General features: G+C 42.0%; 1 protein-coding gene across 2 annotated transcripts in view; it reads left to right on the forward strand.

The window, feature by feature from the left end:
- The window catches only part of PDGFC (platelet derived growth factor C), a 388,567-nt gene that overhangs the window by 354,762 nt on the left and 19,979 nt on the right, over positions 1 to 13,826 (forward strand). The gene's annotated exons all lie outside the window — the stretch shown is intronic.

The raw sequence follows: 13,826 nt of genomic DNA on the forward strand, positions 1-13,826 counted from the left end.
CAATTCTTTCCACCTTAAGGCATGTACATCCTTAAAATGTCTGGCAATAGGGGTGGGTGCAAAAACTTTCCGTTGTTCTTGAGTTTTTTGTTCATCCTTATCATAATTGACAATGCTTCCAATGTGTTCTCTCACCCGGGTTTTCAAATCTCTCGTGGTTTTCCCCACATATTGTAGTCCACATGTACATTCCAAACAATAAACCACTCCAACAGAGGAACAGTTAAGGTGTTGTCGCAAGGTAAAGGTTTTTCCAAAGGCATCTTTAAAAGACCTCTTGGGAACTAGAATTTGGCAAGCCTTGCATATCTTACAAGGAAAAAAGCCCGGATCTCGAACTGTCATGTGTTTATTGTACCGTTTAAAATGACTGCTCACCAGTAGACTCGAGATAGACGTGGTTTTGCAATAGCCTGCAGATGCCCACGATGTAATGTAAGGCAATAGTGGAGATCTCTATCCGATTTCAAGATACCCCAATGTCTATTGAGGATATTCATCATTTCAGACCAGTCCTCATGATATTCAGTAATGAATCTCACATTGTCATTACCCAGTTCTTTCCGTTTCTTCGGGGTCAAAAGGTCTTTCCTTGCAGTTCTCAAGGCAATATTGTATGCTCTTTTAATATTGCTCTTGGAGTACTTCCTTTCCAAAAGTCTTTCTTTGAGGTCCTCCGCTCTTGCTTTAAATCTCTCAAATGTGGAACAGTTGCGACGTAAACGCAAAAATTCCCCCTTGGGAATGGCTCTAATGGTTGTTGTGGAATGGGCACTTCTGGCGTCCAAAATGCTATTGGTAGCAGTATCTTTCCTATAGAGATCAGTTTGAATCATGTTATCTGCGTCTCTCTTGATCATAATATCCAAAAACGGGATATTGTCTTGATGGTATAGAAGTGTAAGCTTCAAATTGTACTGATTATCATTGAGGACGTTAATAAAATTTTGTAAGGTTTCCCCTGTGCCTTTCCAGATGATCAGTACGTCATCTATATAACGTTTCCATGTGACAATCTGATCCACATGGATAGACATGTCCTCCGCAAAAACAATTTCCTCTTCCCACCATCCTAGGTAGAGGTTAGCAAAAGTTGGTGCCACTGCCGCCCCCATCGCGGCACCCCGCGTTTGAAGGTAAAATCGACCATCAAACACAAAATAATTCCTCTTCAAGATGAACTTCAGAAGGCCAAGAAGAAATTGTTTTCTAGTTGGATTGTAATTTTGATCTATACTGGTATATAGACTTTCGACATCACATGTCGCTAAGAGTTCATGCTCATCCTTATGATGAGCATGAACTCTTAGCGACATGTAATGTCGAAAGTCTATATACCAGTATAGACCAAGACATGGGATGTAAGGCTGTAGACTTTTTCCTTTCCAAGGATCAAAATTACAATCCAACTAGAAAACAATTTCTTCTTGGCCTTCTGAAGTTCATCTTGAAGAGGAATTATTTTGTGTTTGATGGTCGATTTTACCTTCAAACGCGGGGTGCCGCGATGGGGGGCGGCAGTGGCACCAACTTTTGCTAACCTCTACCTAGGATGGTGGGAAGAGGAAATTGTTTTTGCGGAGGACATGTCTATCCATGTGGATCGGATTGTCACATGGAAACGTTATATAGATGACGTACTGATCATCTGGAAAGGCACAGGGGAAACCTTACAAAATTTTATTAATGTCCTCAATGATAATCAGTACAATTTGAAGCTTACACTTCTATACCATCAAGACAATATCCCGTTTTTGGATATTATGATCAAGAGAGACGCAGATAACATGATTCAAACTGATCTCTATAGGAAAGATACTGCTACCAATAGCATTTTGGACGCCAGAAGTGCCCATTCCACAACAACCATTAGAGCCATTCCCAAGGGGGAATTTTTGCGTTTACGTCGCAACTGTTCCACATTTGAGAGATTTAAAGCAAGAGCGGAGGACCTCAAAGAAAGACTTTTGGAAAGGAAGTACTCCAAGAGCAATATTAAAAGAGCATACAATATTGCCTTGAGAACTGAAAGGAAAGACCTTTTGACCCCGAAGAAACGGAAAGAACTGGGTAATGACAATGTGAGATTCATTACTGAATATCATGAGGACTGGTCTGAGATGATGAATATCCTCAATAGACATTGGGGTATCTTGAAATCGGATAGAGATCTCCACTATTGCCTTACATCGCGGGCATCTGCAGGCTATCGCAAAACCACATCTATCTCGAGTCTACTGGTGAGCAGTCATTTTAAACAGAAGAATAAACCCATGACAGTTCGAGATCCGGGCTTTTTTCCTTGTAAGATATGCAAGGCTTGCCAAATTCTAGTTCCCAAGAGGTCTTTTAAAGATGCCTTTGGAAAAACCTTTACCTTGCGACAACACCTTAACTGTTCCTCTGTTGGAGTGGTTTATTGTTTGGAATGTACATGTGGACTACAATATGTGGGGAAAACCACGAGAGATTTGAAAACCCGGGTGAGAGAACACATTGGAAGCATTGTCAATTATGATAAGGATGAACAAAAAACTCAAGAACAACGGAAAGTTTTTGCACCCACCCCTATTGCCAGACATTTTAAGGATGTACATGCCTTAAGGTGGAAAGAATTGAAAGGGTGGGCGATTCTCCAACAGAAAATGGATATCAGAGGGGGCAATTTGGATTCAATCCTTCTAAAGAAGGAAAGTGAATGGATTTTCAGATTAAATACGGTCCGACCCCACGGACTTAATGAGAACTTCAATTTTGGCTGCTTTCTCTGATCTCGTCTATGAGATCAGGGTACTTTGTGGGTTTGGTTTTGATTTTATCTGTCCACTATAATAAAATATATATTCATATATATCACATACCTTTTTAGGATATATTCTTTGATGATATATCCTTAGATTATTCGTCATCTCTTTGATATGTGATTATTTTGGTGGTTTAACTTTGAGAGTATAATCAAACCACATATGTATGATATGTACTGCATGTCCTCTGGACAATATTCTCCTTGAATTAGGAGTCTATCTGCTGATCATTCCATTTGAATCCTTGTAGAATCTATAACATATCTCATTCTGTTCTAACTTGTCCTCCTTTGATTTATATTTAACATCATTATATACTCCTCTCTTTATATCTCTTCCTCATACATAATCTATCCTGAGATTATTTGCCTTTTCCCTATACAGACAATCAAATGAACTAACTTATTAATAATTATTTTAGGCCTTGATGCTTATAATTTAATATGAAATGTTCATTTGGTTCACAATTTTGTTCATTACACCCTGTACCAATTGATCTTAACAAATCCGTACCTTTGATTTAATTGGCTGCCATACCTGTCAGTCATGGCAGGATGTATAAATAACCTGAGAAAGCGGCCGATCCCGCCCTTCGAAAAAGCCGGTACCTCCGGCGAAACGCGCGTCGGGACGTTCATGTCCTGTACATTCATATGCCAGCCTGTAACCTTATATTCCCTTTCCTACCCACCCACTATGTCCCCGTCTGGTAACTCAGTATAGCGTCTCACTGAATTGGATCATCACACTGACCGCGTGCATACCACGTGTATGCGGCCAGCGTGTGAGACTGCTTGCCGGTGTTAGGAGTGAGCGTGCAGCTACAACTTTAGCTGCCGCTGATATAACATTGCCCACTCTTAGCACCGTGATGGAGATTGAGGAGTGACAGTGCAGCCTTGCATATAGCTGCTTTGATAGATCACTGTCTGCTCCTCATACCGTTGCGGGGCTTGACATTAGGGGTGCAGCATACCGTCAGCAACGGGGACGATACACCCCCCACAATATATTTTGGGTTGAATCTTGCGGGGATTCTGCTTCATTCATTTGTGGGGTCACTTATAATATAAGAGTGACCCATATTAATATGTGACAGAAGAAAACCTTATAATAGTTATAACTGTCACATCCACTATTATCCACAAAGAATACTGTATAATTAATTATTCTGAATCAGAATGTAGCGGTGACCCACAATTATTTCTCTTAGTTACTCATGCAGAGTAAATAGGGAAATATACATTTAAAAGGGACAGCACAATATAATTCCCCACCTCCAACTTTGAGGGACATAGGTGGTGGATCTGTATAATTTATCTGGCTGTGATATATAATACAGGACTTATAGGGTCAGAATTTATAAATTAATATCGACCCCATATGCATCCACTTGGATGTATGTAAAAATTTGATTTTATAACTAAACACCAGTATTTTAATTGAACCCATATTAAAAGTTATATTTTATATTTATTCACACTCTTTTTCCCCCTTTTCCCTTTCCTTATGATTTATGATCTATTTTGGTGATGTTCACCAGTGTGAATATTGTCCAATAAATCGGACTTTACTGAGCTTATTTAAATCCTTGTTATAAGAACCTGTGCAGGGATTCCCTCTGTATATGGTGCACAACGTAAGTAAATGATAGTAAACGGGCAATTAATGAAAGAATGAAAGACTTATGAAAAGGTGATGGGGCCAAATAGTCTTTGTGTTCCAGGTTGTTAGGAGTGTGAAATCAAAGAACACTGGAGTGTGTTCAAAATGCTTGGCATCTGTTCTCTTGCAATATGGAATCCATCTTTTAAGTTAAAGAAGCACTCCTCCCATCATAGTTTGTATCCTCTTAATATAATGAAATCATCATATTATATAGCACTGTGTACTTACAATTGCTCATTTTACCTTTCTGCCCAGCTATTTTTTCTCTTTTCTCTGCTCTATGTAGAAACATGAAGTTTCTTGTCACTGCATAAATCATTTCTATCTTCAAATACTGACCCAGCTGCTCTGCCCCTCCCCCTTGCCATTAACTTTTGCAGTGACTGATGAGTCATACAGGGAAAATTGACCTCCTGTTTCTACATAGAGCTTAGAAGGATTCAGCTAGTCTGTTTTTAATCACGTGATCTCATAGACCTAATGGAAAAGAGAAGAATTAGCTGGGTAGAAAGGCAAAATGAGCAATTGTAAGTACACAGTGCTGCATAATATGATGACTGTAATATGTTAAGAGCATAAAAACTTTGATAGGAATGTTTCTGTAATATATTAAAGTTTCATATTTTATAAGGAGAAGGCACCAACTTTTTGAATTCTCTGGCTTATCTATGTTTGGTCATAGCAGAGTTCTGTACACCTATATGTGTTCAGGCACAATGGTGAGCTTGTTTCAAGTTTTTTTTACTTTTGTGTTCAGGAGTGCAAAGCACCAGAAGCGAGTCCCATTATATTATCTGCATTTTGGCCTTCAATCCTCCATATATCCCCCCAGTGACCTTGTCACACGGCTGTTCCATCCAATACATCGGTTGCAGCCTAAAATATATTACTAGAAGTAGCCTTGAGACATAGCTGGTCTCCATCCAATAAGACAGATGAGTCAGTGTCCAAGTCATTATGTAGATGGTATCATACTCCTGAAAATCATTGAAAATCTACATCATCCCTACAGAATCCAGTATTTTCAGTTCCAAAAGTATGTTTCCATTTGTCTGGTTATGGATATTAAAATATGCACTGAAATAGGAAAAAAGTATATCTTGTGTTAGTAATGACATTTTTTTTCCTTATTACTTTTAATGTCATATGTTTTTCTGGTACATCAAATAGTTAATGCTACATTTCTGTTGTAGATGCCAATGTGATGGGATAAACTCTAGATTTTTATATGATGATCACTAAAAGAAAATCACACCGAACTGCTTAGCATTTATTACACATTTTCACATTGAGACATTTATTGAGCTGGTTCCTGGAAATGTCATTTGTTTTATAAATGAGGATAGTTTATAGAACGGAGGGAAAGTGAATTTGATAATAATGACTTGGATCCACCAGCTTGCCCCCTCCGCATCCACCACCGTCCCTTCCCCTTACCATATAGTTGCTGCCATTAATCCCCTTGCTATTCAAGGCATGGCTCTATGATGAATCTGCCAATATACTTTATTCTTCTTGGACACTTCAGCTAGCATTTGCCTCACAAATTGCAGTCCTGCCAAATGTTAAAGTAATATTCAGTAGCACAAAATGTTCAATAAATAAAAAAGACACAGTTGTTTTCTATGAGCATTATGCTGTTATATTTCTTGGGGACATTTAGTAGATTTGAAATGCAAAATCATATTTGTGGAGTTTATATAAATAATTTCAGTTTTCTACCATTAGTAATTTAAAGAATATTTATTTAAAATTGAGTTTCACTTAGAGTAGTATCTTTATTATCTGCTTCCAAGTATAGTTTGACATTTAATGGAGAAGTAACAGTTCTATCATCTGCAAATCATTCTGATCCAGAAAGCATGAATAACGTATATCCATTACTCTTCTAGAATCATTTCTCCACACCTTATGTTCACACCCCACACTATGAATGCAGCCGGCTGTTTCCTACTATTTATTGTGATGTATAACTCACTATGTATGAGTTATACATACCCCCGGTGGGCACGGCCTCGCTCTCCATACACTTGTATGGAGCGAGGCCACGCCCTCTAGTCAGACACGCCCACTGGCCGTCCGCATCACTTGTCGGGGCACGGCCTCGGCTCTATATAACTGGACAGGGGCATGTATAACTCATACATATCCTCCGTTCCCGGGTCTGAAACGAGTGAATCCCCGCAGCGTACAGATTTATCTGTGTGACTGCAGACTTATCGGTTTTAACCGGACAACCCCTTTAAGTTGCACATAAGAGACTTAAATGATGAATTTCATGGCTCCAAATTTTGGTGTATTTTTAGATAGAATGGTGTGCTCTTTGATGAACTATTGAACAGCAAGGGATACATATACTGTTTTTGCACAGTGCTCCTTACTGTCTGTGTCTTCACCATTTAAATACTTCCATAGGGTAATCTGTTTTGGACAATCCTTTTTTGTTAGGGTGTCCTAACTATACAAGCTGATCGTAGGGTGTCCCACTGCAGGGATCTGAAGTAATTGTATGTAATATGTTGGGGAAACAGACAGCAAGTAATCAATTCTCCTGCAGCACCCCCATAGGTAAAATATGGCATTACATAATACATAGTGATGGGCGAGCACTAAAATGCTCGGGTGCTCGTTGCTCGGGTCGAGCACATTGGAATACTCGGGTGCTCGACCTGAACAACGAGCCCAATGTAAATCTATGAGAAACTCGAGCATTTTTCAGGTGGCTCCCCCTGGCGGTCTGCAGAGGGCCTAAAAATTGTCCAAATCGATGGGAACAGTGCTCAAATGGCATGGGAACAGCATGGGGAAGACCCCTGGAAGCATTTCTGACTCCCAGGCCACTGTTGTCAACAATGTTGTCAGAGGTATTACGCCACTTTTACGGACTCACAATAAAACATAGAAAAACTAAACCAAAATGGATTTTCCTCGGAAATATGTTAAGGAACATCCTTTCCAGGTTAATGACTTGTATATAAGGCAAAATAAATAATCAAAACTAAAAATACTCATCCACACCATAGGCTATGTTCACACGTAGCATTTTTGATGCGTTTTTGCACTTTTGTATTGCTTTCAACCGTGGCAAATGCATTCACAAGGAAATGTCATTTTAACATTTTACAACCTTATCTGACCATGTGGTGTGTAAAACATGATCAGACATATCCTGTTTCATTTATGAAGGAGGGACTCTGAAAGTCCCAAAGCCTATTTTTATAGGGCCATCAGGGGACCTTTACCATTCTTAAAGGGCCAGCAGTCAGCCCTCACTCCTCTTAAAGGGCCAGCAGTCAGCCCTCACTATTCTTAGCGAGCCATCAGCCGGCTATGCTTTGTTGTTCCCATTACTAAAGAGTGGGTCTCCTATACTGTTATTGCGTATGCAGTGAGTGGCAGGGCTGCCCAAAATTTAGACGCACCCCAATACCCCTTTTAAAATTTGGACGCACCCCAATACCTCTTTGAAGAGAATTAGAGGAGGGCCTCCTGAAAACAATGTTCCCATTATTAGGAAGTGGGTCTCCCATACTGTTTGCCTATGCAGTGAATGCAAGGGCTGCCAAAAATTTGGAACTACTCCAATGCCCCTTGGAAGAGACGTAGAGGACCTCATGAAAAAATGTTCCCATTATTAGGAAGTGGGTCTCCCATAGTGTTGGCGTATGCAGTGAATGCAAGGGTTGCCAAAAATTGGGAGGCACTCCAATGCCCCTTGGAAGAGACGTGGAGGTCAGAGGGCCTCCTGAAAACAATGTTCCCATTATTGGGAAGTGGGTCTCCCATAGTGTTAGCTTATGCAGTGAATACAAGGGCTGCCAAAAATTGGGAGGCACTCCAATGCCCCTTGGAAGAGACGTGAAGGTCAGAGGGCCTCCTGAAAACAATGTTCCCATTATTGGGAAGTGGGTCTCCCATAGTGCTGGCTTATGCAGTGAATGCAAGGGCTGCCAAAAATTGGGAGGCACTCCAATGCCCCTTGGAAGAGACGTAGAGGGCCTCATGAAAAAATGTTCCCATTATTAGAAAGTGAGTCTCCCATAGTGTTGGCCTATGCAATGAATGCAAGGGCTGCCAAAAATTGGCAGGCACTCCAATGCACCTTGGAAAAGACGTGGAGCAGGGCCTCATAAAAAAATGTTCCCATTAGAAAGGAGCAGGTCTCCTATACTTGTAATGCCCATGCACTAAGTGTATGGGCTGACAAACATTTACCCCGGGGGGGGTATACCTGAACATACTGTATAAAAATTTTTGTTACGGGCATCATAAACACCCTTTAAAAAAATTATGTGGTTGTTGCATCACGGACCATGGTCACCCTGGTGATATGGTGGTAGAGGATGAGGATGAGGAGAAGACCAGAGCAAATGGCCAAAATCAGGAAGCATATACCCATGTGTGGGTATGAAAAGGTGCATGGGAATACACCTCTCAAAAAAAGACGCTGGATTTGAGTTTATGTTACGCTGCTATCATTCGGTGGTGTTAAGAAGTCTGGCCCAATCCAGCCCTTGTTCATTTTTATAAAAGTCAGCCTGTCAGCATTTTCAGTTGACAGGCGGATGCGCTATTAGTTATAATTCCACCAGCGGCACTAAAAACCCGCTCTGATAAAACGCTAGTGGCAGGGCAGGCCAGGACTTACAAGGCGTAGAGAGCAAGTTCATTCCACATATCCAGCTTGGATACCCAATAATTATAAGGCAGAGAGGAATCACAGAGGACGTTGGTACAGTCAGCAAGGTACTCCCTCAGCATCTTCCCAAACTTTGCACTCCTTGTGAGAGTACCCCGCGCCTCAGGGCCTGTACGATGGGAAGGGCTGAGAAAATTCTCCCAGAACTTTGACAGTGTTCCCCCGCCTCTATTGGATTGGAGCTGTGTCTCTCTCGCCTGTAGTCCTTGGTTGTTCAACGAACTGTGACTTCTGCCGCCAGCGTTTTCAGATGGGAATTTTTTTAATAGTTCATCAACAAGGGCCTTCTGGTAGTGCCCCATTTTTGTAGATCGGTCCACCTCAGGAATAAGAGATATAAAGTTCTCCTTGTAGCATGGGTCTAGAAGTGTCACCAACCAGTAATGACTGTCACCAAAAATTTTGAGAACGCGAGAGTCATGGGAAAGGCAGTGTAACATAAACTCAGCCATGCATGCCAGACTGCTAACAGGCAAGACTTCTGTGTCCTCATAAAGAGAACAACTGACCATGCTCTCCTCCTCCTCCTCCTCTCTGTCCTCAGGCCATCCACGCTGAACAGACGCTATGACAGTTGTGCAGCTAGTACCGTCTATTGTGCAGGAAACTAGCTCCTGTTCTTCCTCCTCCTCTTCCTCATTGTCACCCAATCCACACTGGGATGAGATGAGGCTGGGCTGTGTGTAATCACCCTGTATGGTTCCTTGCTCCATCTCATCGTGCTCCGCATGCAATGCATCCTCTTTGATTGTGAGCAGAGAGTATTTCAGAAGACAGAGAAGTGGGATGGTGACGCTAATTATGGCGTCATCGCCGCTCACCATCTTGGTGGAGTCCTCAAAGTTTTGGAGGATGGTATATATGTCTGACATCCATGTCCACTCCTGAGGTTTTATGTGTGGAGTCTGAACTGAATACCGACGGCCTTGTTGATGCTGGTACTCAACAACTACCCTCTTCTGCTCACAAATCCTTCCCAACATCTGCAGTGTAGAGCTCCAACGCGTGGGGACATCACACACCACTCTGTGAGCCGGAAGCTGCAAACGCTGCTGAAACACGCTGTAGGTGACTTTCTAAAATGGGCACACAGGCGGCGTACTTTAACAGGCAGATTCGGCAGCTCCAGGTAGGATTTGAGAAACTCCTGAACCACGAGGTTAAGCACATGGGCCAGGCATGGTATGTGTGTGAGCTCGCCTTGTCTCAGAGCCGCCACGAGGTTCTGGCCATTGTCACACACAACCATGCCTGGCTGTAGGTTCAGTGGTGTGAGCCACAGATCTGCCTGCTCTTTCAGAGCTGTCCACAACTCTTCAGCATTGTGCGGTTTGTCACCTAAGCATATTAGCTTCAGCACAGCCTGTTGCCGCTTGGCCGAGGCAGTGCTGCAGTGCTTCCAGCTTGTGACTGATGTGGTCATTTTGGAGATGGAGGCTGAAGAGGAGGAGGCTAAGGAGGATGAGGTGCAGGAGCTGTAGACTGTAGGGGCAACCCTGATTGACCTAGGGCCCACAATCCTTGGCGTCGGTAGGACATGTTCCGTCCCAAGGTCCGACTGGGTCCCGGCTTCCACTATGTTAACCCAGTGTGCCATCAACGAGATGTACCATCCCTGCCCTCAAGCACTTGTCCATGTGTCCTTGGTTAGGTGGACTTTCCCAAAAACTGTTGTTGAGGGCACGGCTAATGTTTTGGGACAAGTGCTTATGTAATGCGGGCGCGGCACACCTGGAGAAATAGTGGCGGCTGGGAACCGAGTACCGAGGGACGGCCGCCACCATCAGGTTGCGGAATGCTTCTGTCTCTTTGAGCCTAAAATGCAACATTTCAAGCGCAAGCAGTCGTGAAATGTGGTAATTTAGTAGTGTGGCCTATGGGGCATTGGCTGCGTATTTGCGCTTGCGTTCCAAAGACTCGGGTATGGACAATTGAACGCTGCACTGGGACAAGGACGTAGACATGCTTCATGATGCTGCTACTTGAGAGTGTGTAACGACAGTTGCAGGGCAGGAGGCATCTTCGCATGCACCATGGACAGGGGATTGGCTTGCACAAAAGCGGAAGAAGCAGTGGTGCCACCCACAGACACTGTTCCTGAACCTTGGGGTTCGGCCCACAAAGTCGGGTGCTTTGCTGCAATGTGCCTGATCATGCTGGTGGTGGTCAGGCTAGTAGTTTTGCCACCCCTGCCAACTGCCAACAAGCAAATGGCGCAGAAAAACGGTGTTCTCTGGATTGCTTTTTAAGGAAATAAGGAGGATTAAGATCCAAAAAAAAATTATTCCTGGCCCCTAAGACCTGGGCCTATGTCTAGAAATGTCTAACAGCAGCAGCAGACAGAACTGGAATGGAATGCCTCCTGACGAAGCCGAGGCGTCAGACAGGCTCTCTCTGCTAGTCCCCAGTTACTATGACTCAAGGTATTTATGCTAACCTTTTTGGGTAGTTTTCTTTATGTTTTGCATGGATATGTCTAGCCAACTGTTATTATAGGTCCCCGGTCTCTTATTGTGTCCGTGGGCACTTATACCACGATTAAATGAGCAGACTATATGATTATCACCAGGTGATCACCTGATATTTTGACACTTGGTGCTATGCACCCTACTATGGAGCATCTATTTTTTATATAATCATCTTGCTGCTCATTCTGTGATTTCTACCCACAGTTTGACTTTTATTGTGGTCACTTTACCGAATATTATTACATTATCAGTGTACTACCATTTATCTATATCTGGGGACTACTGCTATAGCCCTGTTGTTGTCTATTGGGACTATTATATCTTGCTCTCCTTACTGTTCTAGCTACTCTCTCCCCATTACCTATTATGTAATGTTTATATAGTAAAATAATATCTAAATAAAATTATATTTTATATATATCTCCAATGTGTCCTGGGTATCCATTTTCCCTTTTTTAGGTATACTTTCATTCATATAGTTATCTTGCGATACCCAATAGACGTTAGTGCGGTTTGTGTTGTTTATTTATTTGGAGACGACATCTCACCTTGTGTGATTTGTCCTTGGTTAGAACTGGAATGGAGCCTCTTGTGCTATATGCACTGCAGTCTGCTATATACACTGCCTGCCTGCCTATGTACACTGCCTGCCTGATATCTCTGCAGATGGATTAGTCCTCAGAAGGACTGTTTATTGAGATGGATATTTGTAATATACTTCTCTTCTACCTACACTACCTAATAAACAAGCAAATCTCTCCCTGATACAGCAGCAGCTCTCCCTACACTGTCTGATTCCGGAGTGACTGTGACGAGCACAGCGGCACCAGGTCTGATATAGACCTGATGACTTTGTGCGGCCAGCCAATCACTGTAATGCCATAACCAATATAGCTGCGGCATTACATGGGGTGGCAGGCAATCCCTGCATGTTCATTGGCTCTGTAAAGAGTGCCAAGCATGCAGGGAGGGGACCAGAGCATCCGCCTGAGCATCTCGCAAGTACTCTGAGAGCTCCGAGCATCTCGAGTACTGAGATGGTCAGGCGAGTACCGAGTACTTGCGAGTATGCTCGCTCATCACTAATAATACACACTAAAATCACTGGGCTGTCAATGTTCTTCATAGACATCCCAGGTCCTCCAGACAAATATATGCTCACCAGCCTGGCAAAAATGATGAACCTGAAATGTATACCAACTATGTCAGCTTTAATTCCCTAACAGTGAATTTTACAGTTTGTTTTTAACTAGACAACCCCTTTAACTCTTTTGCACATATGGATGCAACTATATGTCCTGCACTTAGGTGACTGCATAGGGAGGGGGCTCATGCATCTAATGCAGGCTATAGTTAATAGCTGTCATCTGTCTTTAACAGCTATTTAGATGCCACTGTCGTTTATATGTCACTCTCAATATGACAGCAGCATTTAAATCACATCACAGTTGGTGCCAGCATGCACCTGCTCCCATTAGCCCCATAATCGTTTCGATAGTTTACTATGACATCCGGGGATCTGCTGAAGGCCCTTGCTTGCCATCTTGGTCCTCCTCTAAATTTCTACTGTTTGCTGAGCTTCATGGGAGACCAGGATTTACACCATGTAATGCAATATTGTGGTAATGCTATATTTAGTATAAGCGATCAAACAATAACAGGTTCAAGTCCCCTAGGGGGACTAAAAAGGTAAAAATTAGTTTGTAAAAGTAAAAAATCTAAAAAAATAAATTAAAAAAAATCCAAAAATTTGAATAATCCTTTTTTATCCCTCCATTAAAAATAGAGTATACAAAAGAAATAAATTAAACATACTTGGTATCACCAAAGGTGTAAAAGCTTGGTGTATCAAAATATAAAATTAATTAATCGTTATATACCATCAGGAGAAAAAAAAAAATGTCAGAATTACCTTTTCTTGGACACCACACCTCCTTAAAAAATACAATAAAAACGATCAAAACTTTATGTGTACCCCAAATTTGTATCAACGAAAACTTCAGCTCGCCTCACAGAAAACAAGCTCTCTTTTAACTCCATTGATGGAAAAGTAAAAATGTTATGAGTCTCGGAAAACAATGTTACAAACCAAAAATTTTTTTTTCAATAAAAGAAAAAAAAATGCAAATTTGGTATCACAGTAATTGTACTGACCTGTAGGACCAGGTTTCCAGCTGATTTTTACCA

This window comes from Phyllobates terribilis, unplaced genomic scaffold (genome assembly GCF_046119375.1).
Source record: "Phyllobates terribilis strain yellow unplaced genomic scaffold, ASM4611937v1 Scaffold_1__5_contigs__length_1240528914, whole genome shotgun sequence".
Taxonomy (NCBI): Eukaryota; Metazoa; Chordata; class Amphibia; order Anura; family Dendrobatidae; genus Phyllobates; species Phyllobates terribilis.